Source organism: Chiroxiphia lanceolata, chromosome 24 (assembly GCF_009829145.1).
Source record: "Chiroxiphia lanceolata isolate bChiLan1 chromosome 24, bChiLan1.pri, whole genome shotgun sequence".
Classification (NCBI taxonomy): Eukaryota; Metazoa; Chordata; class Aves; order Passeriformes; family Pipridae; genus Chiroxiphia; species Chiroxiphia lanceolata.
This window is the reverse complement of record NC_045660.1, coordinates 5,758,952-5,782,632: the sequence shown is the minus strand read 5'-3', so window position 1 is coordinate 5,782,632 and position 23,681 is coordinate 5,758,952. Positions and strand designations below refer to the sequence as shown.

At 51.0% G+C, this 23,681-nt stretch overlaps 1 protein-coding gene across 3 annotated transcripts in view; it reads left to right on the top strand.

Moving 5' to 3' along the window:
• CSMD2 (CUB and Sushi multiple domains 2) overlaps positions 1 to 23,681 on the top strand; it is a 264,720-nt gene that overhangs the window by 77,896 nt on the left and 163,143 nt on the right. Inside the window, exon 1 of one of the 3 annotated variants that reach the window (XM_032709962.1) lies at positions 17,391 to 17,420. The exons of the other annotated variants lie outside the window; for them this stretch is intronic. The gene's annotated coding sequence lies outside the window, so the exon portion shown is untranslated. Of the gene's footprint in view, positions 1 to 17,390; positions 17,421 to 23,681 lie in introns of those variants that run through there. 3 annotated transcript variants of the gene reach the window in all.

Below are 23,681 nucleotides of genomic sequence, written 5' to 3'. Positions count from 1 at the left end.
ATTTAAAATTCCTCTGGTAAATTCTGTATCTTCCTTTCTGGAGCTGAGCCCTGGAGACCCCTTTGAGCCACCAGCCCTTTCTGGAAAAGCATTTCAGAAGTTCCCTCTTGCTCTGTGTTCCTGCAGAGAGCTGAGCTTGGGGGAAGAGAGGTTGGAAGACTCATCAGGATTCGAGCAGCTCCTCTTTATTTCCTTCCTTGTCATTACCTGCAGGTGACCCTTCCCTCCCCACCCCCCTCCTCTGTCTCTGAGTGGTTTCTGACAGTCATTAGAGTTCTCCAGGGCAGGATCTGCTCTGTGATTCCCTCCTGGAGCTGCTCATTCCCCACCCCTGCCCAGCCTCGTGTCCCCCTGCCTGTCGTGTGTTCCTGGAGGTCACTGCTTCACATGATGGGCTTGCTTGGTGAAAAACTCTCCTCTCTGTGTGGGCTTCAAATGAACCAGCCTATTTTCTTTCTGTCAAAGCAGCCTCTGATCCTTGGGGAGCTGCCTCAGAGCGTTCAGGGTGTGTTTTCATCTCGGAGCTCAGTCGGTGTCTGTGATGTCCATGGAAAGGCTTTGGCTCCAAAGGCTTTGGGAACCAGCATTTAGTGTTTTGTCACTTGCTAAACGTGTTCCTTGTGCTGCCAAAGCTCTGAGTCTGCACCTGATGCTGCCTCTCCCTTCAGTAGGAGAGCCTTGGAGGAGCCCTGCAGGCTTTTCCCTTCCCTTCCCTTCCCTTCCCTTCCCTTCCCTTCCCTTCCCTTCCCTTCCCTTCCCTTCCCTTCCCTTCCCTTCCCTTCCCTTCCCTTCCCTTCCCTTCCCTTCCCTTCCCTTCCCTTCCCTTCCCTTCCCTTCCCTTCCCTTCCCTTCCCTTCCCTTCCCTTCCCTTCCCTTCCCTTCCCTTCCCTTCCCTTCCCTTCCCAAACCTTCCCTTCCCTTCCCAAACCTTCCCAAACCTTCCCAAACCTTCCCAAACCTTCCCAAACCTTCCCAAACCTTCCCTTCCCAAACCTTCCCAAACCTTCCCAAACCTTCCCTTCCCAAACCTTCCCTTCCCAAACCTTCCCTTCCCTTCCCAAACCTTCCCTTCCCAAACCTTCCCAAACCTTCCCTTCCCAAACCTTCCCTTCCCTTCCCAAACCTTCCCTTCCCTTCCCAAACCTTCCCTTCCCAAACCTTCCCTTCCCTTCCCTTCCCTTCCCAAACCTTCCCAAACCTTCCCAAACCTTCCCAAACCTTCCCAAACCTTCCCTTCTCTCCCCTTCCCTTCCCCTCCCCTCCCAAACCTTCCCAAACCTTCCCTTCCTTGCAGAGACTCTGGGACACAGATTTCCTGCTTTCTGCCTTCAGATGATTCTCATCTCACACTTACCACTCTCTTTTTGGATTTTTCCACTCAGTAATTGCTTTTATTTGCACCTTGACAAGCATTATCCTGCCCTGGTGCTGCACGAGGCTGCCAGGTTATTGTGTGGCTTGAAAGAACTTGTTTTTCATCGCTGGTTGAAGCCCAGATAATGCAAGTGGGGAAGTTTTCTTTTCCTGGGCTTCCTTATTGTCAGAGTTAATTAACTCTTGGATGCTTTATCTGTAATATTCAGATGTTTTTCTTCCATGGCCCATGTTTTCCATAGGGCTGGGAGTGAATAAAAAAACGTGTGTGAAGTGGCTTTTGAAATGCCTGTTTAAATGGCAGTTACATCTTCATTGGGATCTGGAAAACAGACTTATTGAATTTTATCTTTTTTTTCCCCTTCCGAAGCCATTTATAGTCCTTTTAATTGGAAACGAATTCTCCAAAGGCTTTAAGGCTGTAAAACTTTGGTGGGAAAGAGTCTTCCTGCAAACTCCCCTTTTCTCTTGGAAGGCAGAGAACATTTTGGAAGGGTTTGTGAGAAACCAGAGCATCCTGTTCAGGCAGGAGCTCCTGCAGCCCCTGGGAGTGGGGGGGTCCCACGGTGGGACCTCCAGGCCTTCCATTAATGTGGATTTTTCCCCGGGAAGAACAGGAATTCGTAGCTCAGGGAGCTGTTTCTCCCTGCTGGGAGGGCAGCTGGCAGTGCTGGAGAACCCCTGGATTCCTGATTGCTTCCCCAGGGGATGCAAATCATCCCTGAGCGTCCCTGGGAAGTTCCAGGAGGGATAATGCTCTGCTCAAAGTAGCTCCTGCACATTGTCCTGCTGCTCCCTGGCACTGCAGGGATAACTGGGAAGTGCTGGAAGAAAGCTTTAGATGGGAATAGGAAGGTTTATATCCCATCAGGGTTTTTTTCCATAGTTGTGCATCAATTCCTGATGGGGAATGGGAGGTTCCAGCTGAGCAGGGAGGCAGCAGAGCCCACTTTTCCTTGCTCCTGGCTGCACATCCTTCTCCTGGGAAGCTCCAGGCTCCTGAAATCCTGCCCTGGAAGGTGGCAGGGAGAGACAAAGAGTGACAGGTTTCAGTGCAAGGGCCCTGTGACCTCTCCCACTCATGTTTCATTCAGTAAAACATGATTAGATTTCGTTTACTGCTCTCTGCCTTAATCTTATTGTTCCGTGCATTAATATGATTAATTCTATTTGCTGCACAGTACAGAGCATTTAATGAATATTCAGGCTTTGTAAACCAGGGAAGAAGATGCTCTTAGGCTGAAAATTACCCTGCTCATGGTTTAATTGTCCTTTTTATCGCTGTTTGTCCTTCTTTTTTTTTTGTTTGGGCACCTCTGGGGCAGAGAACCCCGTGTGAGGGTCACTGTTGTGTGCCCTGCACCCCAAGGGATGAGGTGCAGCAAGGCCTGTGGTGTGTGTGTGTGTGGGGAAAAAACCCAACCCTGAAGGTCACAAAATATTAATTTCTAATTGTGTTTGTCCTGCAAACACGTGCTGGCAGAATAAAAGACAGGTTTGTTTGCAGGAACACTCGATACCTGGGATCCGAGGAGGGTTTTTTGAGAGACTTGAGCTTGTGCAAATGAGTATAAAACAAGTGGCCGGAACTGAGAAAAGTGCTGGAATCTCAAGAGCAGCTTCAGGATGGGACCCAAAACATGGGTGGCCACAGAGACTGGATGATGGTGAATAACACCTTCATTTGGCAGGGGAAGGAGGTTTTATACAAGTCAGATGATGTCACAGGTTGGAAAAAGTTGGATATTTGGGGTCCCCTTTGAAACACCATCTGTCTGCCTCATGGGGACACTGATTTTTCCCAGTTTGAGCGAGGATTTGGATGAATGTTGGTGGGAAAGATCCCTGACTTCCCTTAAAGGTGCTTCCAGGAGGTGTCTCTGCCTTCCCAGTGCGTTTTTTCCCCGTTCAGAACCCACCTCCTGTGCGGGGGGCTGAGGCTGTGCCCGTGCAGGGAGAGCTCTCCCTTTGCTCAGGAATTCACCACGGTGAGGGAGCTGCTGTTTTCATGTCAGGCTGTGTCTGCCAGAGCTGATAATAGTCATGTTTTACACTGCTCACCCTTATCTGCAGCTTCAAAGTGAGCAGCACAGACACCTCGGGTGCCTTCAAAGCCCTCTCTCTGCTGGGCTTTCTGTGGGGGCCCATCCAGGAAGGTTTTCCTTCTATTTACAGGTTGTTCAGACAATGTAAGCACTTGGTTTCCAGATGTCAGCTGCTTTCACAAAACGTGTTTGAAACGATCTCTGCCTGCTGGGTTTTCTTCCCTGGCTCCTCTGCAGCTGCTCCCCGTGTGACAGCACGAGCTGCTTCCCCTGGGTTGGGTTCCCACAGCTCTCCTTGAAGTGCCAGAGGTGGAAGTCATAGCTGATAGATCCACCTCGGTGCTGAATTCATCTCTCTGGTGTTAAAATGATTTTTTTGGGGGATGTCTGGGCCGCAACAGAGGAAAATCTCCGTGTTTCAAAGATGAGGGAAACACTGATGTGTATTGTTGCAGTTCCTCTCTCCACCAGAGAGATGAAATAAAGTGTTGCCACAGCCAGAGAGAATTGAGAACTCTTCAAGTTAAGAATCAGAATTGTGTTTTCAAAGCCAGGCCGTGGTATTTGTTCATCTTGGCACGCGCAGATATCTGTGACCCCTCGTGTCTTGGCAAATGTGATGGAGCACAAAAACACACGTGTACATATTTATTTAGATGGCCAAACTCCTCCATTTTCCAGCTCTGGTGCAACCCTGGAGGCCCCTTGTCCTTGACTAACAACCTTTCAGCTAATGTGGAAAAAACCGACTTCAGTGCCTGTCGTTTTCTTGCTGCTGCTTTAAAGGTGGATCAGTGGGATGAACAGGGGAGTGCAGAGACTGTTTCCCACTCTGGATCCAGGAGCTGTTTCCCAGGGGAGCTCCCAGGTTCCTACACAGACAGGGAATTGCCTGGGAGCAGTTGGAATGTGCTGGCACAGCCTCACCTGCACGAGCAGTGTTGGGCAGTGGAACCCAACCTGAGCATCCCCGGGGGGAAGGTTTTCCTTCCAAGGCCTGGGGGATGTTCCTGAAACAGAGGAAGGATTTTTAGAGGCTGAAATCCTGCTCTGAGAAGAGGCTCCCAGATCCCACTTTTAGGTTGTAATGACAGGGACAGAAAACATGTGTTTTGAGATTAATTAAGGGAGAGAAGGTATCAGGCTCCGAGAGGCCTGTTTGTCCTTGGTGTGCTCTATCCTAATGAAATAACAAAAAGGTTGGCCTGGTAGTCCTAAATTAGATAAGATGGATATTCGGGGGGGTTGGAGAGCTGAGTAAAGGGGTTTTTAGTAAGACTTTTGAAAAGTTCATGGAGGTGAAGAGCGAGAAAACGACCCCCAAGAATTTCCCCAAAAGGATGACTCCGCCTCCAGCCCCACCTGACCCCCCGATATGAATATTATAACCAGATGATGTAACTGTAATGAATATTCATGTCAAATATTGTAATCCCTCACCAAAATTGTATAAATTACCTGACTTTTCACTGGGAACTTTGGAGCTGGTTTGTCCAGCGTGAGCTGGCTGGTTCTCCAACGTTGCTCCAAATAAATCTCTTTGCTGCTTAAAGACTTAAAACTGTCTCTAAGCAGTCATTTTATGCTGGTTTTGGCAACATTCCTTGAAGGAGTTTGTCCAGAACCTGGTTCTGAGCTCAGGGAGCAAGGAGGGGCTGTCAGGCAGGAATGTGAGTGATTTCTGTTGTGGGGCGTGGGAGGATAATAATGAATAATAATGAATAATTAATAATGAATAATAACAAATAATAATGAATTCCAGCAGGTCTCTTATCAGTGCTTCCAAATCCAGTGTTTTTCCTCCTGCTGCCCCTGCTGGCTCTTGGCACAGCCACGCTTTTGTCTCACGTGCTGCTGGGCTCAGGCCTGGGCTGCAGATCTGGGAACTGATAATCAGTTATTAGATGCAGACACTTCATCTAAATATCTAAAACACACCCTGATCTGACCAGAGCCCAGATGGAAGGAGCTCGTGGCTCTGGATTCCCAGGGGGAATGGGGGGAATGCTGCTCCTGGCAGGTCAGGATCTCTTCAGCCCCTGCTGGGTTTGGCTTTGACACCTTTGGCTGCTTCACAACGTGGATGTTTTGATTCTCCTCCTCTTCAGGGACCTTTTTTGTGGCTGGATTTGTGGTGGAGCTCAGGAAGGAGCCCAGGCCATCAGTAAATATTGGATGAGAGGCAAAATGTGTCGACAGTTCGTGTCCAATGCCTGTTTTCCTGGGCACAATAAGCTGGAATTCTCACAGAATCATGGAATGCTTTGGGTTGTTCCACTCTCCCAGGTTGCCCCAAGCCCTGTCCAAGCTGCCCTTGGACACTTCCAGGGATGGCTCAGCCACAGCTTCTCTGGGCAACCTGTGAACAGCAGTGACCTGAACACTTGCCCAGCCCTCTCCCTGCTTTTCCAACAGTCCCGTTGGTTTGAGAATTCCCACTTGGAGCACAGGGGAAAGGCCCATCTGGTCCTGCTTTCCTTTATCCCTTTGTCTTCCTCCTGTACTTTCTAAATTAATTTTATAATCATCTTTTAAATGATGGAGCGGTTCAAATTAGCTCTTTTAGTCAGAATTACCTGCATTAAAAGATCTGCCTTTAAAAAAGAAAGGCATAAAAGTAATTAATTGCTTCAATTATTATAATGTGGGCTTAGCTTGTGGTTTTCTGGTGGAAAAAAGCAGGTTTTGATAAGTCAGCTGTTCTTAAAAGGGGGGGGAAAATAGAAGTGCTTCAGGCTGGGAGTTGGCACGAAGGCAGTTTGAAATAAGGTTGTTCTCTGTGTAATGTAAGAGAATAAATTAACACCATTGATCCTGGAGCAGTGCCCTGTGCTCCAAACAGCCTGATGGGAAGGGGAGTGTTCAGAGAGGAGGTTTTTTTTTGTTTTTTGGGGGTTTTTTGTGGGTTTTTTTTTGTTTTTGGTTTTGGTTTTTTGTTGTTTTTTTTTTCCTGCTCAGTCACAGATGCTCTGTTTAAAATTTAAAAACCAAAGGATATTTGCTCAAAGCCACTCTGGAATTTCTGGAGCCTGGAAAAAAAATCAAAGGGGAGGGGGGAAACAAAAGGAAAAGCTTGAAGGAGGTTTCCAGGCCAACCTGGGGCAGATGGGTGGTAGATGTTGTGTGAGAGGTGCAGGACCCAGAGCGGTGGTGGGAGGGGAGACAGGTCAGCTTCCAATGATTCCATGATCTCTGTGGTCATATTCCCTTAAAAACCAGGAAATGCTGGAGCAGGAGGATCTGGGAATTGCCCCCAGGGAACTCCAAAGCAGAAAGACCTCAAGGGGTCGTCGTTTAGAAAATATTGATTTTTTTTTCCCCCCCCTCTCGGGCCTCTTCAGGAACTATAGATTTTTAGCATGAAATTAATATATTGGCATTTCTGTGGGCAGAATAAAATCCTCATTAAATTTTGCAAGCCCAGAAGATGCCTAAAACAGCTTGCAATTAAAATTCATTTCGAAGCAAGTTAGCAGAAGTTTTGTTAACGTTTAACATCTTTATGGGTGTCATTCATTGTAAATTTGAACTAATTGAGTCCAAGGGGACAAAATAATAGATTCCACATTTGCTGGGCCTGCCAGGGCTTGCTTTGCTTTTGGCACTTTCCCCCTTTTCTTTGTGCGAGTTCTGATTTTAGGGAGTTGCCAGGAAAGTAACTATTTTTGCTTTCGATGCCAAATTACCAAGAATCCATCTTCCCAAATCTCTGAGAGGCTGAAGCAAATCTCAGGGAAAAAGACCTGCTGCTTTTCTCCACCCAGCCCGAGGGGTTTGCTGGTTTGGAGTCGGGGAGGTTTCAAATTGGGTTTTTTAAGTTTTTCCTCCTAAAGTTGAGTCACCTTGAGCTGTGAAAGTCTTTGGTTGGAGTGGAGGTTGTACCTTGATGTTTCCTCGACTGAAACGTAAACCAGTCTGAAATGTTTGGAACTGTGTGTTTTGTGTTTCTTGTACTCTCCCTAAATATTTCTCCTGGGATCCTCGAGCAGTTTATGGGAAGCAAAGGGAAATATTTGTGAGTGTGTGGCCGAGAGCAGAACCTGAGCTCGGCAGGGCTTTTAAAACTTGCAGGCTGGGAGGTGTCAGAGTTTGCAGAGTTAGTGCTTTGCAAGACCCTTCCCAGCAAAAGCCCCATTGAACCAAAATTTAATCCAATCAAGGGAGAATTTCTGACTGTGAACGAGGCAGAGCTGGGAGCCGGCTCTTAATGGCACTTTATTGATTGAAGGGGTAGAAAGTTCATCTAAAGCGTGGGTAATTCTGGTCATTTCCTTGCAGCTCTGACTGCTGGGAGGCCGTAATTGCTGCACCAAGCTTTGACTTATAACCAGCAGCACTAATAACACCCCGTTAATGTGTGGCTGCTCTCGCTGCAGGATCTCATGTGTCACACCCCTGGGCTCGAGTTTGGCACTGAGGTCCTGCGAGGGAGATGCTCAGATCTCCCTAAAGCTGGTGGGATTTGTGGAATTCCAGCCTGGCTGCAGCCCAGGTGTTGTCTGGGTGCTGCAAGGTGACGGTGCTGGTGCAGGTGACACCCCTGTGTCACCCCTCCCCTGGGGCAGGGCTTTGTTTCCCTCAGAACTTGGTTTCTCCAGCCTGTTGAGGTCCCTCAGGATGGCAACGTGCCCACCTGGTCCTTCAGCTGCTCCCAGAGCTCTGTGTTGCCTGCAGAGCTCTGTCCCATCACCCAGATCATCGAGGAAGGTGCCAAACCCTGTTGGCCCCACATGAACTGTGATGTAAAATGGGATTTCTTTTCCCCACCAGGAACTGGGCTCAGTGTCTGCTGCCTTTCCCACGATTCTGTCACAGTCTGCTTCGTTTCAGACTGAAAAACAAGTGTTTTATGGTTTCTTATCTGCTCAGACCATGGGGAATATGGAATGCCAGGGAAGAGAGGAGCAGTTGGCTCCGGTGACAGGATCACATCAGCTGAAGAGACTGAGCTGAAAAGGTGCAGATTGATCTACTCTGAGGATCTAGGAGAGGAAGAGAAACTAAGAGCAGCAAAGGGCAGGTTTAAAAAGTAGGAAATAATAAAGTAAAACCCACTGGCAGTGCTTTCAGGAAGTCAAGAGCTTCTGCAGCTGGAAAGGCTTCACGTCGTGTTAAGGTCACCCACAGAGGCTCCTTAAAAGGGACGTTTTGCCCTCGTGCAGTTCTTATTCTGCTGTCTTGGCAACTCTGATGTGTGCACTGAGGTGTTGGAGAGCTCTTCATCTTCCCGAGGAGTAACAAACACTCCCCGTGCTGGTCACTGCGGGGAGGGAGCGGCCCCGGGTCCCGCCGAGCTCGGGGCTGGGATGCTCAGCCCCTGCCAAGCCCTGGCAGAGCTTTGGCACTGCTAAAGCTGCTCTGGGGGGCATCGAGGGAGGATTAATGTGTTTGTTTTGTCATGGCTGCCGGGCTGTGTTTCATTCAGCACCAGGACTGAGTCAGGCAGTGAACTCGGCATCGATCGGGGTCGTGCCAGGAGGGGTTTTGCCCCCCCCGAGGATGTAAAACCTGGTGGTGTGTCCTCCTCACACACGTGGAACAGTGTCCTCTGACCCCCTCAGGCACAGGGTGGGTTGTTGGGGTGTCCTGGGCAGGGCCAGGAGCTGCACTTGGGTTGTGGGTCCCTTCCAAGGCAGGGGGTTCTATGATTTCACAGTGGGCTCGGGGTGTGTGTGCCCAGCAGAGGAATCACATCTTCACCCTCCTCGTGCAGCCAATGTGTGGATCATCCAAAAGAATTAACCAACAGCAGTAGGCAGCTGCAAGATTCAGGCTTTGCCATCCCCATCTCAGTCACATCCAGCTTTACCAGCAGCCACCTGGTCAAATCAAGTCATATATTAAACGTATTTAATATTATCTTAACTGGTGGTTGGGGTCTCCCAAGTGCTTGTCTGATGAAGTTTCTGGTTTTTCATGCAGGAAAGAAATTAATGTTCCTTAACCACAGAATGGTTTGGGTGGGAGGGGATCTTAAGGACCATCAAGTCCCAACCCCAACCATACTGTGCATGTTCATGTTCTGGGGTGTTTTGCACCCAGTTCACCCTCCCAGAGAACTGCAGGTCCCTGCTGTAGTTTAGTGAAGGAAGTTCCCAAGCAAATATGGATTTTAATTCATGTAAATTAGGAACTCTGGGAAAGACAAAACTGGCTCTGGCAACCTGCTACTCTAATTGCACTTGTGATGATTTAGCTTTGTTGGGGTGACTAGGAGAAAACAGCTGGGTTTGGGGGTGAGTGGAGGTGACACACTGACACAGGGTGACCTGTATCTCCCCTCAGATTTGGGAAGGTTTGACCAGATTTGATCAGTTGTCACCAAGAGCTGCGAGGTCAGGGGGCATCCTCTGTGCTGGGTGTGCTGCTCCTGGGCAGGGGGGAGCTGGGAGAGCTCTGGAATCTGTGTCAGAGCATCCCCATCCCAGGGCTCTGCCGGGCAGGGAACGGGTTTGTTCCCGCGGTGATTTGTGATGTAAATCAGAGTTAACGAGGGGGGCAGGACGTGCTGCCTCTCTGCAGTCTGTGCAGATGGGGGGAGTGCTCTGGAATGCTCAATCTGTGCCTTCCTCCTGCAAGATGGGACTTAAAAGGCTCAAGCTGTTGCTCTCTCTCCACCGCAGCCCTGGTGGCTTTTAGCGTCGGCAGCGTTGGTGTCTTTTTGGTCACGTTAAAAATCAAGCTGTGAACAAAAGCAGGTTATTGATTCTTTGAAACAGAAGGGTTCTTTGGCAGGCAGTTAATGAGCTCAGAACACTTCCAGTTTCTGATTTTTCGAAGGGTGTTGGAAGTTGTAACGTCTCAGTTAACACATGACAGGGAGCCTGCAAAGCCTCAAAGTCCTGGGGAATTAATCTGTTCCCGGCTGAGTGGAGTTTTGGGGTGAGATCTCTGCCAGGTTTGGCTGTCCTGGATTGTTCCCCAAAACCTTTTGCAGTGGCCATGAGCTGCTGGCAGTGAGAGAGACAAGAGAGTCTCCCTCCAACAGACATTTCTGGCTGTTGGGCTCGAGGGGGATTTACTGGGGTGACACTCATCACCCCCAAACCAGCACCTTCAAAGGCTCAGCTCCTCACTGCCGCACCTGGAAAGGATGGCAGTGGTTTGTTGGTGGCTTTGCTTTTGTTTTAGTCCCAGCCTGTGGCAGTGACCTGTAAACACAGCTCCTCGTGGCTGCTCCTCTGCAGCTGAGCCCACGTGGAGCAGCATCACTGCAGGGAAAGGGCTGTTCAATAAATCTGCTGGTCCCAAGTGCTCCAGGGCTTCCTCCACTGCTGCTGGAGTACAGGAGCACCTTCTGCACCCATTGAGGGGAATTGCTGGGGTGAGGAGAGTGGAGCTGGATGAGGGAGGTGGGATGAAGTGCCCTTGTTCCCGTGGAACAAGAGGAAATATCTGCAGATACAGTTCTCTGGATACCAGTTGGAGTGGGAGTGTAACATCACTGATGCTTCGTGCTTTTGGGCTCGGATTGCAGCTTTTGTTTAGGATGGGGGAGGAGGGGGAGTACATGAAATTTTGGCTTTGGGGTTGGTTTGTTTAGCCAGACTTTGTGTAACGTGTGGGTGGTGACAGGGGTGTGTTTGTGGCCCTGGGCAGAGCCCAGAGAAGGGGATTTCTGAAGGCTTTGGGTGAAGTTCTGTCAGTCCTGGCTGTTCTCTTCCACCCTGACCCCCACACTGAGAGGCAGGGACAGCAAACCCCCCCTGTGACAGCTCTCCAGGAGGGGACTGAGGGCAAGGTTGTCCAGCTCATTTACAAGGTGTTCCTGACTCATCTCTCCCTTGGCAGAGAGAACACAGGCAGCATTACAATAAAAATTACATTACTAGATCCGTAGCAATGTCATTAATATCAGTTTTGAGTCCATGAGAAGGGGGCAGAGGCTCTCAGTGAGCTGAAATGCTTCCAGTACTGAGAGAAACCTTATTCTGCAGCTCGAGTTCATTGCATTCTTTAACTACAGTATGGAAAGCAGAGGAAGGAACCAACCCCAGGCCCCCAAGATACGTTCCCCCCATAATATCTGTATTTATCATGTACCTCCCTTCACCATCAGCTCTTCAAAGATCATTGTTTCCTCGCTGCTGCTGGAAGGCAGCTCCCAAACTGTTATTTTTCATTGTTAATGCTTTGCTCTAACAGTTCTTTTCATCTCTGGTCTGTGTACCATTAGTGTGAACACAGATCCAGGTGGATAACTACCAATTTCAAGTGCACTGCTTTGCAGCCCCCTTCTGTTTCCTCTCACTGAAAGATTTTTCCTGCTGCAGATAACTGGAATTTTATCGTGTGTTCAGGGCTGGCAGAGTTGTCCTCCAGCCTCTCAGGTTGTGTTTTCAGCTGAAGAGGTTGCTGGAAAGGGCCAGCCTGGGAGTTCTCTGGGGTGTGTGTGCTTGCAGAAAGTGCATGTTTGGAGGCAGCGCCACAGGAACTCGGGGACATCGCTCCTGAGCAGGCTGTGTGATGTGCTAAATTGAGTGGAACCCGTGTTCCCACTTCCCCAGAGCGTGGTCTTGCCTGAATGCCTCTTGTTTATGAAGTTTGCAAGTTGGGGAAGAGGAAGACACGAAGGTTCTGTTAAAAAATATAATTGGACGGGTAATATCTCGGGCCTTTTTGATGCCTCTTTAAGCACTTCAGATTTGTAATGTGCCAAAAATAGCCGTGCAGGCTGCTGTGGCCACTGCTGTGCAGCTGGGAATAGATTTTAATTGATGGCTCCTGTCAAGCCATGCAGGCAGGAGAACCATTAAAGTGAGATTTCGTGTCCCTGCTCAGTTAAACACTCTGCTACCAAGTCAGAGCCGAGCTTTATTTTTAACTTAATATCACCAGCATTTGTACCAGGAGGTTCCTAGGGCCATATCCCGGGAATTTGGGGTCTCCAGCAGTGAGTGCTGCTGAGCACTGGCTCCTTCTGCTGGTTCAGTAGATGGTGCTCAGGCCCTGCCAAAATCCCACGTGTGGAATAAGGGGCAAGCCCAGCTTTGGAGTCCAGTTTATGGAGACTTTCTGAGCTGCAGAGTTGCCCTTGGTGTGTGGGAGAGAAGGTGGCACTGACCTGGGGCACTGGGACGTGGGAATGGGCTGGGACTGTTCCCAGAGGGACCTGTGGGAGGGCTGTGGGCAGGAGGAGAAGCCTCTCTGGTGGACTTTGGGTCCTCCAGTGGGTGCAGGCTCCTGTGGTAGTTTGGGGTCTGAGCTTGTGCACCTTCCCAAGGCTTTTTCCAGGGAGCAGGATGCTGTGTTTCCTGTGCCCTCCTGCTGGGTTTGGAGCTGGAGCTGCCCACCAGTGCAGGGCAGCAGCAGGATTAGGTCTGTCCTCCCTTCCCTGTCTCCTCCAAGGCACGTCAGGCCAAGCAGGTCACCAGCCAAAGAGCCCTGGCAGAGGTGGAGCTCCTTCTGTTTCCCCCGAGGCACGTCTGCATTCCCTGTCACCTCTCCAGCTCCAGGACCTGCTGTCAGAGGAGACCAGAACTCCTCCTTTGCAGCAGGAGCACATTTTAACTCATGCTTTGGAGAAGAGGCAGAGAATCAGAGAATCAGCTGGGTTGGAAGGGACCTCTGAGATCATCCAGTCCAACCCTTGATCCAACCCCGCTGTGGTTCCCAGCCCATGGCACTGATGCCACATCCAGTCCCATCTTAAAAACCTCCAGGGATGGAGAATCCACCCCTTCCCTGGGCAGCCCATTCCAATGGCTGAGCACCCTCTCTGCAAAGAAATTCTTCCTAATCTCCAACCTAAACCTCCCCTGGCACAGCTGAAGACCCAGCCCTCTTGTCTTGCTGATCTCTGCCAGAGACCAACCCCTCCCAGCTCCCCCCTCCTGTCAGGGAGTTGGAGAGAGTGAGGAGGTCTCCCCTGAGCCTCCTCTTCTCCAGGCTGAACAGCCCCAGCTCCCTCAGCCTCTCCTCGGAGGACTCATTGCTGTGGGTGTTCAGGAACATCCCTCCCAGTGTGGACCCAACCCCACTAAACCCGAATGGAACCCGAATCCCGGGACACGGCCCCGCGTTAAAGAACCACCATCACCCGGATTTGCAGATGAACCAACTTGGGGAACTTTTATTGAAACTTCTGCTTCAGCGGGGAGGGAAGTGCAGTCACGGGTGGGAAGTGCAGTCACAGGGAGGGAAGTGCAGTCACAGGGAGCAGGTCCAGTCACAGGTAGGACATGAGGAAGTTGCGCAGGCTGGCGGCCTTGGTGGTGAAGCAAACCACCAGCTCCTTCTTGCCCTGGCCCTTCCTGCCCATGGGCCTGCGGGCCATGGCCCTGGCGCGGTACATGCCCCGGCCGCTCTTCATGCGATCCGCCCGGTCCATGTACCTCTCCCTCTCTCTCTGGGGAAGCTTGTGCCACATCTTGCCCATCCTCTTGGCCATCTGCACGACGGTCCATCTGGGGTTGGAGGCCTGGAGCGACTTGCGGTGCTGGGCCATGAAGAGGAAGAAGGCGGGCAGCGGGCGGGTCCTGCTGGAGAAGCGGACGCTCTTCCTGCCGCGCTGGGGGCGTCCGTAGGCCCGGCCTTTCCGTCCCGCGCTGGCGATGGCGATGGGCTGGCCGCCGGGCCCGGCCCTGGCGATGGAGATGCGGAACAGCAGCTGGGCGCTCGGGGCCTTCCCCCCGCGAACCCGGGGCGGGCGCGCCATGGCTGGGCTGGGCTGGGCTGGGCTAGGCCGGGCTCAGCTGGGCTCGCTCGGGTCGCTCTGGCTCTCTCTGGGCTGGGGACCCGTGCTCTGGGGCGGTGTGGGAGCGGCAGGAGCCGGTGCTGCCTGTCCACATGGGCCGCCGGAGCGCTCTGAGCCGGCCCGGGGGTGACACCGGGGGTGACACCCGGGGCCATTGTGACACGCGGCGCCCCGGGGCCAATCAGGGCGGGGCAGAGCCGCTCCCCGACGCCCCATTGGCTGAGGGGCTGGGGTGACGTCACAGCCGCGGTGGTGGAACATCCTCGCGTTGACTTGGGGACGCGGGGCTGGATGGACACGGTTCCATATGGAACGCTGGGGTGGGCACGGGGGGTGATGTCACTGTGCCAGCGGGACCCACGGCGCCCAGGGCCCGTCAACGGGGCCCAAATTGTCTTCCTGTAACGCCATTGGCTGATGGCTGTGCTGATGTCACAGCCCGGGTGGTGGGGCGTCGTCGCGTTGACTTGGGGACGTGGGGCTGGATGGACACGGTTCCACACGGAACACGGGGGGGGCAGTGCCATGGGACACGGCTCCCGGGGCACATCGGGATAACCCAAATCTGCTTCCCGGAGCTCTGCTGGCTGAGGGGTTGTGCTGCTGTCACAGGGATGGAAAAGCTCCTTGTTGGCTTGGGAAGGCAGTGCCCGGTGGAAGACCGGGGTGTGTGGTGGTGTCACTGTGCCACCCTGGCACACGGCTCCAGGGGCCACGTTTCCTTCCCGTAACTCTGTTGGCTGAAGGGTTGTGCTGATGTCGTGGCCGTGGTGGTTGAACAGCTCTTTGACTTGGGAATGTGCTGCCAGATGGGTCATTGGGATGTGCAGAGGTGATGGTGGCACTGTGCCGTCCTGGCACACGGCTCCCAGAGCCCAGCAGTGGGAGCCAAACCTGCTCTCACCCTGCTGCCTGAAGGCTTGTGGTGATGTCATTGCTGTGGTGATGTCATGGTCGTGGTGATGTCATTGTTGTGGTGATGTCACTGCTGTGATGATGTCACAGCTGTGGTGATGTCATGGCTGTGGTGATGTCATTGCCTTGGTGATGTCATGGTCGTAATGTCACTGCCGCAGTGATGTCATGGCTGTGGTGATGTCATAGCTGTGGTGATGTCATAGCTGTGGTGATGTCACAGCCATGATGATGTCATTGGTGTGGTGATGTCACTGCTGTGGTGATGTCATTGCTGTGGTGATGTCATTGCTGTGGTGATGTCATTGCTGTGGTGACATCACAGCTGTGGTGATGTCACAATCGCTGTGATGTCATGGCTGTGGTGATGTCACTGCCATGGTGATGTTCTGGCTGTGGTGATGTCACTGCTGTGGTGATGTCACTGCTGTGGTGATGTCACTGCCGTGCTGGTGCCATGGCTCTGATGATGTCACTGTCGTGGTGATGTCATGGTGGTGGTGATGTCATGGCTGTAGTGATGTCATTGCCATGGTGATGTCATGGCTGTGGTGATGTCACAGCCGTGATGATGTCACAGCCCCTTGCTGGCCCCGTTCCTCCCCCAGCACTGGGGCTCAGCTCCATTTCTCCCACATTTATCCCCTCCCCAACCCTGTAACCCCCAAGGAGGGAAGTGGCTGCCTCTGGTTTTTTGTCACGGTGAAATGTGGAGCCGCCGTTGGCTGCTGAGAGGTGGCAGCTCATAATGTGAGAACGGTTTAGTAGCAGCCCTAAAAATAATTGTATGTGGCAGCTGTTTCTTGGTTCCTGTCAGGATAACTGCTGGTAGTTAAATCCACAGCCCTCGGACTACATGGCTAATTTATTTGGGTGGACTTTTCATTAATTTGAAAGGTCCTGGGGGTTTGAAAGCCTTCATTAATTACATTTTAGTAGATGAAAACGTGGAAAGGTTCTGCGGGTTCGTCTGGGAATAAAAGAAATTCCCTGTGTTTTGTTTGCTTGTTTTTAAAAGGTGAAATCAGTCGTTCCCAGGAAAAGGGTGAGCTTGGCTGTCCCTGTCAGAATTCTTGTGACTGAGAACAGGACTATGAATAAAACAAATTGAAATTTTGACCACTCATTCTAAGTACAAGGTGATTTATTGAAGTTCCCAGTAGTGTTAAATATTCATATGTAGCGGGTTGCATAAGTATTAAATTATGAAACAGCCCCTACTTCTGGAGAACTCGTGTCTCTCTGAAAGGTAAAGGATGGGAGAACAGGAGCCTTGGAAGTAGGGAGTTATCCCTGTATTGCACATGGATAACTTTTTAATGGCATCATTCCAAATTCCAGCGCAATCAGGACCTGTGGCATTGCTGGGCTGGCTCATTGTGGCCCAGAGGGGCAGTGGCTCGTCAGGCTGGGCAAGAGCTGGTGGCCAGAACGTGCTGGTGCTTTCCTGCTCCCCTCTCCCCCTCCCTTGTTTCCTGTGGGTTGTTTTGCAGTGCCCTCACACCAGGAAATAAAAGTGGAGCAGCCCCAGCCCTGTGCAGAACCAGGGTCTCCCTCCTTTCAGAGGCTGATTTGCATTCCATTTCTCTCTCCCACTTTCCCTTCCCTTGTTTCTTTTGCTCTCCGAAGAGAACCTGCACCGGTGATTATTCTGGGGCAATGAAATAATTTCATTACAGCAGTCAGAGGTCTCTTCAGCAGGTGCTTTATTATCTCAATAATTCAGCCTAAGAGACTTTTCAGACTCCCCAATTCCCAGAGTTCAGGGGAGCTACACATAAAACCCTTTCGCTCTTTCCCTGATTTGTTTTATTTAGCCTCGTTTTTTTTCCCCGTGTTCTTTCCAGATCTTCCCCAGGAATTGTATTTAAATGTGGAATTGATGATATTCAGTCAAATTGCCTCGAGGAGTGCATTATGTTAAAATGCACATAAAGCCGGCGCGTGTCCCACTTGGGTTGGGTCATTTATAAAATTCACTTTGAATTGAGGCCATTTATCTGAGCTCAGCAGAATGTTTGCTCATGTCCCTGAATTACCTACATATTTCATCAAAATAGGTCAACTGGGTTCAGGTAAATCTGGGATAGAAGAGCTGGAATAAACACAGGTCAGTGCTGGGGTGGGGACGCAACCATCGATCTTGTCCCGCTCTTCTCCAGCATGGGGAGGTGTTGGGAGGGTTTAACTCTCCTCCACATCCATGGGGCTCTGCAGGCAGACACACCACGAAAAAGCAGCTTTATTACTCCAGCTTCCTCTCCAGTAGAGGATTTTCACGTGGAACAACATGAATTGTTAAGGACAAATCATTTGTGGGGAGCAGAGCCCAGCTTCAGACACGCCAAGAGCGGGCAAAGCTCTTCCTGTGGCTGCTGATCCTCTCTCTGGTGTTTGGTTTATCATGTGAATATATATAAAGTCATCCTGAAATTGTTCATTGAGAAGGGGATTTTTGTCTATTTTTCTAATTGAGGTACCTTCTCAATGTCATCACCTTGTCTGGGCAAACGTGTCCTGAGGCTGCAGAGACCTGACCGTGAGGGAAAGATTTTTGCAACAGGACATAATTTGTGGACCTGTTTGGGTTTCCAGGGAAAAGTGGAATCTATAAATATTGTGTTTCTAGTATTAGAATTTTTTTTTTAAAAAAAAAAAGGCAAAATGAAAAAAAAACCCAAACCACAGAACCCCCCAAAAAACCCCTCACAGACCTTGGCCACTGCAATGCCCCCCTCATCTCAGACCTTACTTCTCTGCCTGGTAGCACTGATTAAGGGATGGAATTGCCTCAGATTTGCCATGGTGGGTGAAAATTTCATGCCAGAAGGAATAACCTCAAAAGCAACACAGGAAAATTAGCAGAAGTAGAAGATTCTCCATGAATTGCAATTCATGTGAAGGTAAAAGTGGTGCCAGAGCTGCCAGCAGTGCCCTCAGTCCCCCCTCACCAAGTAATCTCTGCAATATTTGAAACAGGGAGTTTTTACTGTTTCTATAAAAAAACTGAGAGTGAAAACAGCCCCTTGACAGAAGCATCAAGCCACACATATACAAAAAAAAAGGAGCAGGAAGATGAGAAAAATGTCACTGCTCGTAATGATGTTAATTAGAAGGTAAATGAATGTTGGCATTTGTCAGCTGAGCTGAAGGGATCAGGCTGTGAAGGTGTGGGGGATCTCTGTGGAATCTCCTGGAGGGAGAAGCTGTGGAATGTCTGAGAGCTTCAGAGGGAAGAAAGGAGGTGTTTTCTGTCCCTGTTGGTTCCCATAATTACACACTGTGAGTCCAGAGATACTTCTAAAAGCTGTATCTCTTGGACTCTTCCTTGGCCTGATTTGGGATCACAGGAAAAGGTCTCAACACGGTGATGGGGCCTTAAAAATCACCAGGTAAATAGGATATATTGCTTTTTATAACCTTTGGTGAATATTTGGCATTTGTTACAGACAGAGGGACTCTCAGGTGCACAGAGCTGAGGTTTGGAATGAGAACTGCTCCCTTTTTGGCCGAGGGGTGAACGTGGGTCCTTTTGGCCAAACCCTGGTGCCTGAGCTGGTTCTGTGGTGGCAGATGTTGGTGCCTTCCTCGTGCACAGAAGTGAGCAAAGCAAATGGGAATAAAATCATGGACCTATGGGATGGTTTGGGCTGGAAGGCCTGGAAGATCTCAGGACACGTTCTTACCGCTTCTGTTGTTCCCCTCTTTTGTTAAGTTGAGGTGCTTTGCTTTCCCTCCCTTCCTTGAGAGCCTCAGCCATCATCATCTTCCCTTAATTCCAGAGCCTGGGAGACTGGAGTTTTGGCTTTTGGAAGCTGGAGTGAGGAGTGCTTACCCTCAGCAGTGAAATCATGCCCTGCCATCCCTGCCTTGGCTCATCCCTGTTTGGTTTTCCCAGGGAAAACTTTATTACTATTTTTTTTTTCCCCAGTCTCCTTTTTCCTGCCATAGAGTCAGGGCTCAGGGTCAGGGCTCAGGGAGGGCTCGTTGCAGCTGCAGAGGGGCTTTCCAGCCAGGGGGGAAGGGGGTTAAACAGCTTTAGGACCTTGGGCTACCAGGCTCTCCAGGGGCAGAGTGCCAGGGCTGCTGCAATGCACCAGCTCCTGGTGCAGGAAAATCCTCCCTCTGGAGGTGCCTTGTCCTTGACCCACAAACCCCTCACAGAAACCCCTTTGCAAGCCCTGGGAATTTTGTCCTTCCAATCCCTTCTCCTTTTCCCTCTTTATAGTCCCAGCTGGAAGGTGCCCAGGAGGGGAATGGTCTCTCCTGTGCCAAAAGGTGCCAGGTCTTCAGCTGCCTGTCAGAAACTGTTCCCTGTCCCTATAATTCACACCGTGTTGCCTTTTATTTCTGACCCTTTTTAATATGAGTAGTTACTCCTGTTTTCCCCTTTAATGCAATTATCCCATACTTTGCCTATTCTATATTCCAGGCAGCTGACAAGCCTGTTCAGCCATTACATGGCATTAAATGAAGTAATTGCAATATTAGGTTCTTTCTCCCCGTGCCATAAAAAAATGCTATTACAGAGTAAGTGCAGGAAACCGCCTGGAGAATTGGGTTTTTAGGCTGAAAGCTCTGCAGGCACATTTTATTGTTATTGGCCACCCTGGGGTGACTGGGACGAGGGAGCAAGGGCATTCCTGGGATTTTTGTGGGGGATTGAAGGCAGGAGTGGCTTCACGTGGAGTGTGGTGGGAGTTGTTGACTTCAGTGAGAGTTAAACATCCAGTTCTCAGCCCTGGAGAAGTGGGGGCACATCTGGAGTGCTGTGTCCAGATGTGGAGCTCCTGGAGTGGGTCCAGGGGATGGATGAAGGGATACAAAGGGCTGGAGCAGCTCTGGGAGCAGCAAAGGCTGAGGGAGCTGGGGCTGTTCAGCCTCCAGAGCAGAGCCTGAGAGGGGCCCTCCCCAGGCTGTGTCAGGGGCTGCAGGGAGGGGGCAGAGGAGGGACCAGGCTCTGCTGGGGGGGCCCAGCAATGGCCCAGCAGGAACGGGCAGGAACTGATGCCCAGGAAGCTCCAGCTGCACAGGAGGAAGAACTTCTTTGCTGGGCAGTGATTGAGCCCTGAACAGAGACCAGAGAGGGGCTGGAGTCTCCTCCCTGGGGATATTCCAGAATCCTGTGCCCTGTGCCCTGGGATGACCCTGCTGGAGCAGGGAGGTGGGACCAGCTGAGCCACTGTGGTCCCTCCCATCCTGACCCACCCTGGGGTTCTGTAATTCCTCTCCCCCACATGGGTATATTTGGCTGATCCCCACGTGAAGGTTTTATAAAGCTCTTTCTCCCCTGGGGTCACTCCTGGGAAGATCCTTTTCCTGCATTCCCTCAGTGGTGTCCCCAAGGACATCATCTCACCAGGTTATCGTGGTTATAGATGGCTCAGGGCTGTGCCCTGTTCTCTCTTTGGGGCTGGGAATATAAAAAACTGTTAACATTTGTTGGGATAATGCAAAGTGATGGCTTGTGTGTCATCATGACCTCTTGGGCTGTCTGGGCTCTCACCACTTGTCCCTCATCACCAAGGTTTTACTGCTTTAACTCGAGCCACTCCTCCCTTGGGGGGCACAGCTCTGGGGGGCTGCAAAAATCAAAAACCAGGCTGCCAAGCCCTGTGTGAGCGAGGGGAAGGGCTCTGGGGGACCTGCAGAGTCTCAGTTTGTTCCAGGGGGGATCATTGGGATGTGCTGTGTGGAAGTGCTGAAGTGCTGCCAGGCCCCAGATAAGACGCTGTGGGTGAGATAACAAAGGTTCAAGGAGGGCTGATCTCAGGGATGTTTCTTGACAGCAGCTGGGCTGGGATTGAATGTGCTGCCTGTTTTTCCTTGATAGTGAGGTCACCTGCCTCTCCTTCCCTGCTGTGGGCTGTGCTTTGTAGTTTGGTCGTGTTTGTCAAAGGGGAAGACAAAAATGCCACCTTGATTTTGGGTTTGTCACGGGGGTTTTCAGGAGAGCGTCCTCCACGGGTGTGTAATTCAGTCTCCTGGCTGGAAAAATCCATTCCTGGTCGTCCTGATTGATAATTTGAACTGTGACACAGCAAATAGGAAATGACTCAGCTGCACTTTTATGATGGAGTTATCATAATGAAGGGTGAGAGATGCCAACAGGTAGAGGAAGTTGCTCAGGCTTTTTACAGCTGATGAACAGCTGTAACAATATTTTGTGATTTTCTTGTGCTGATTTTCTCCCAGATCTTCACAGGATTAATTCATGAGAACTGCCCTCTCTGTAGTGCCTTCACCTCCAGTTGGCCAGGGCTCCACAAAATGATGCCATTTTTTGTTTTAACAAAAGAAAAGCTGCAGGTCAGGTTTGGAACAGGAGTTTCTAGGGCAGAGCAGGGTCTTCTGTAAAATGATCATCCTCGTGGGGCTGGGGCACTGTTTCAGGAGTACAGATGAAATCTTTGGGTGCAGAAGGAGACGTGGGATTGTTGATTGCAGGAAAAGAACCGAAATTATCACTTGGAAGGCAAGCAAAGCTGTCAGTCTCTGCTGGGTTTGTCTGGCACGGTGATATCTCAGTACCTGGGGAAATTACTGCCTTGGGTCCCTGTCTGGGAGGGCGTGTTTGTGCAGCTGAAAATAGACAATGAGGGGTTTGGTGGATGGGGGAATTGCTGCCTGGAGTCTCTTTGTGCCTGGGGTGTGCTTGGAAATCCAGGCATGGGCTGAGCTGGATCTTCCCGGGCTCCCCAATAACCCGCCCTGATCTCCCCATCCCACGGGGCAGTGCCACAGCCCAGCTCCCCCCAGAGCTCACTGGGGGATGTCTGGGGGTAACTCCTGCAGGAATTCCTGTTGGAATGTGCCACCTGCTCATCCTTCCCGTCCCTCCCTCCCGTGGGACCTGGGGGGGTCTCTGGGTGGGCTGGTTTTGCTGGGATTCAGGGCAGAGCTGAGCTGTTGGTTGGCACAAAGGAGTATTTCTGCAGCCTGTGGCTGCTGTCCCTGGGCTGTCCAGGCAGGTCCCAGTTCAGGAGAAGGTGCTGCAGGCCCTGGATTCTCTGGATGTGCAGAAGGTCTCGCTGTTCTCTGCAGTCAGAGCCTCAGCAGCATCCCCAGCACGGGCTCTGTGCACTCTCAGTCCAGTCCTTCTCCCCCTCACATCCCTGGGAACACTGGTTTCCCTGGGAACACTGGTTTCCCTGGGGAATTACCCCGAAGGGCTCGAGGGCAGCCAGGTCTTTTCAGAACTAATAATTTTTAATTATCATTAGGGGTGATGGGATTAATTCAGACATAAGGCAACGTTTAGTCAACCTTGGCACGTGTCCTGTGGAGCTCTCAGCCATTCCCAGGAGTCAGAGAATCCTGGAATGGGTTGGGTTGGAAGGGACATCAAAGCTCATCCATTCCCACCCCCTGCCATGGGTGGGGACACCTCCCACTATCCCAGATTGCTCCAACCTGGCCTTGGGCACTTCCAGGGATCCAGGAGCAGCCACAGCTTCTCTGGGAAGTTTGTGCTCTGTGCTCTGGGAATGTCCTGGAGGAAGAGGTAAAGTGAGGAGTGTGGAAGCAGCTGAGGGAGACTTTTGTCCCTGCCTTGCCCCGGGTTATCCTGTTCATTCCCAGCTATTACTGGTGCTCATTCCCAGTGATTACTGGTGCTCATTCCTAATGATTCCTGGTGCTCATTCCCAGTGATTACTGGTGCTCATTCCCAACAATTACTGGTGCTCAGGCAAGTTTCCAGAAGGTTCTACTCCTGTCCATGGAGCAGAGTGGTGCACACATTCCCTGGAGGAGCATCCCACAGCCACATCCCAGGGGAGGATCCCTCTCCAAAGCCTCTTTCCCTGCTGTCCCTGGGTGTGTTTTATCGAGTCCAGGTCCTGAGATTCTCTGTCAGGTAAGAAATCATCCCCCAGGGTTTGGAGTCTTTTATGTCCTGGTGCTGTAAGACTTTGGGAAAAAGAATGGCTGTTCTCCCAGACAGACAGCAGCTGTTCCTGGCAGAGTCTGCCCTGGGATTTGTGCCAATTAAAGCTCTGTTACTCCCTCTGTCCAACTCCACAACAGGCACCAGCTCAATCCATTGATATTAAGCAGACAGCATGAAACAACCTAAATTAACAAATCCTCCTCCCTCCCCCCCCAAACTCGGGGCTGAGCAAAGTGTTTTATGAACATTGAGCTGCTTTCCCAGGCCCTGCAGGGCTGGGCTGGATATTCTGTACAGTAAGTGACTCCTGGGATTTATTGGGTTTCTCCCACTCCACACTCTGCTCTAATCCATTTGTGTGACCTTGAGTGATTCCCTGCCTCCTTCCCTGGGTTCCTCAGTGGGAGATGGAAGTTTTTGGGGATGTGTCACTGCCTGAGCTCACTGTGCTGAGGAGAACCTGCCACCAGATCCTCAGAAACAGCAGTTCTAGAATCAAACAGGGGTTTGGCTTGGGAGGGACCTTAAAGCCCACCCAGTGCCACCCCCTGCCTCGGGCAGGGACACCTCCCACTATCCCAGACTGCTCCAACCTGGCCTTGGACACATCATTTATTTCCTTGCATCGAATTCCGGGAATTCTCTCAAGAACAAACTGTTTTGTTGCAGCAGCCCCTTGAAAATGGGTTTTTGTGACTTAATTCACCACAAGTGATAAGGACAGGCTCGTTTTGTGCTCCTCTGCTCGAATGATTCAGTT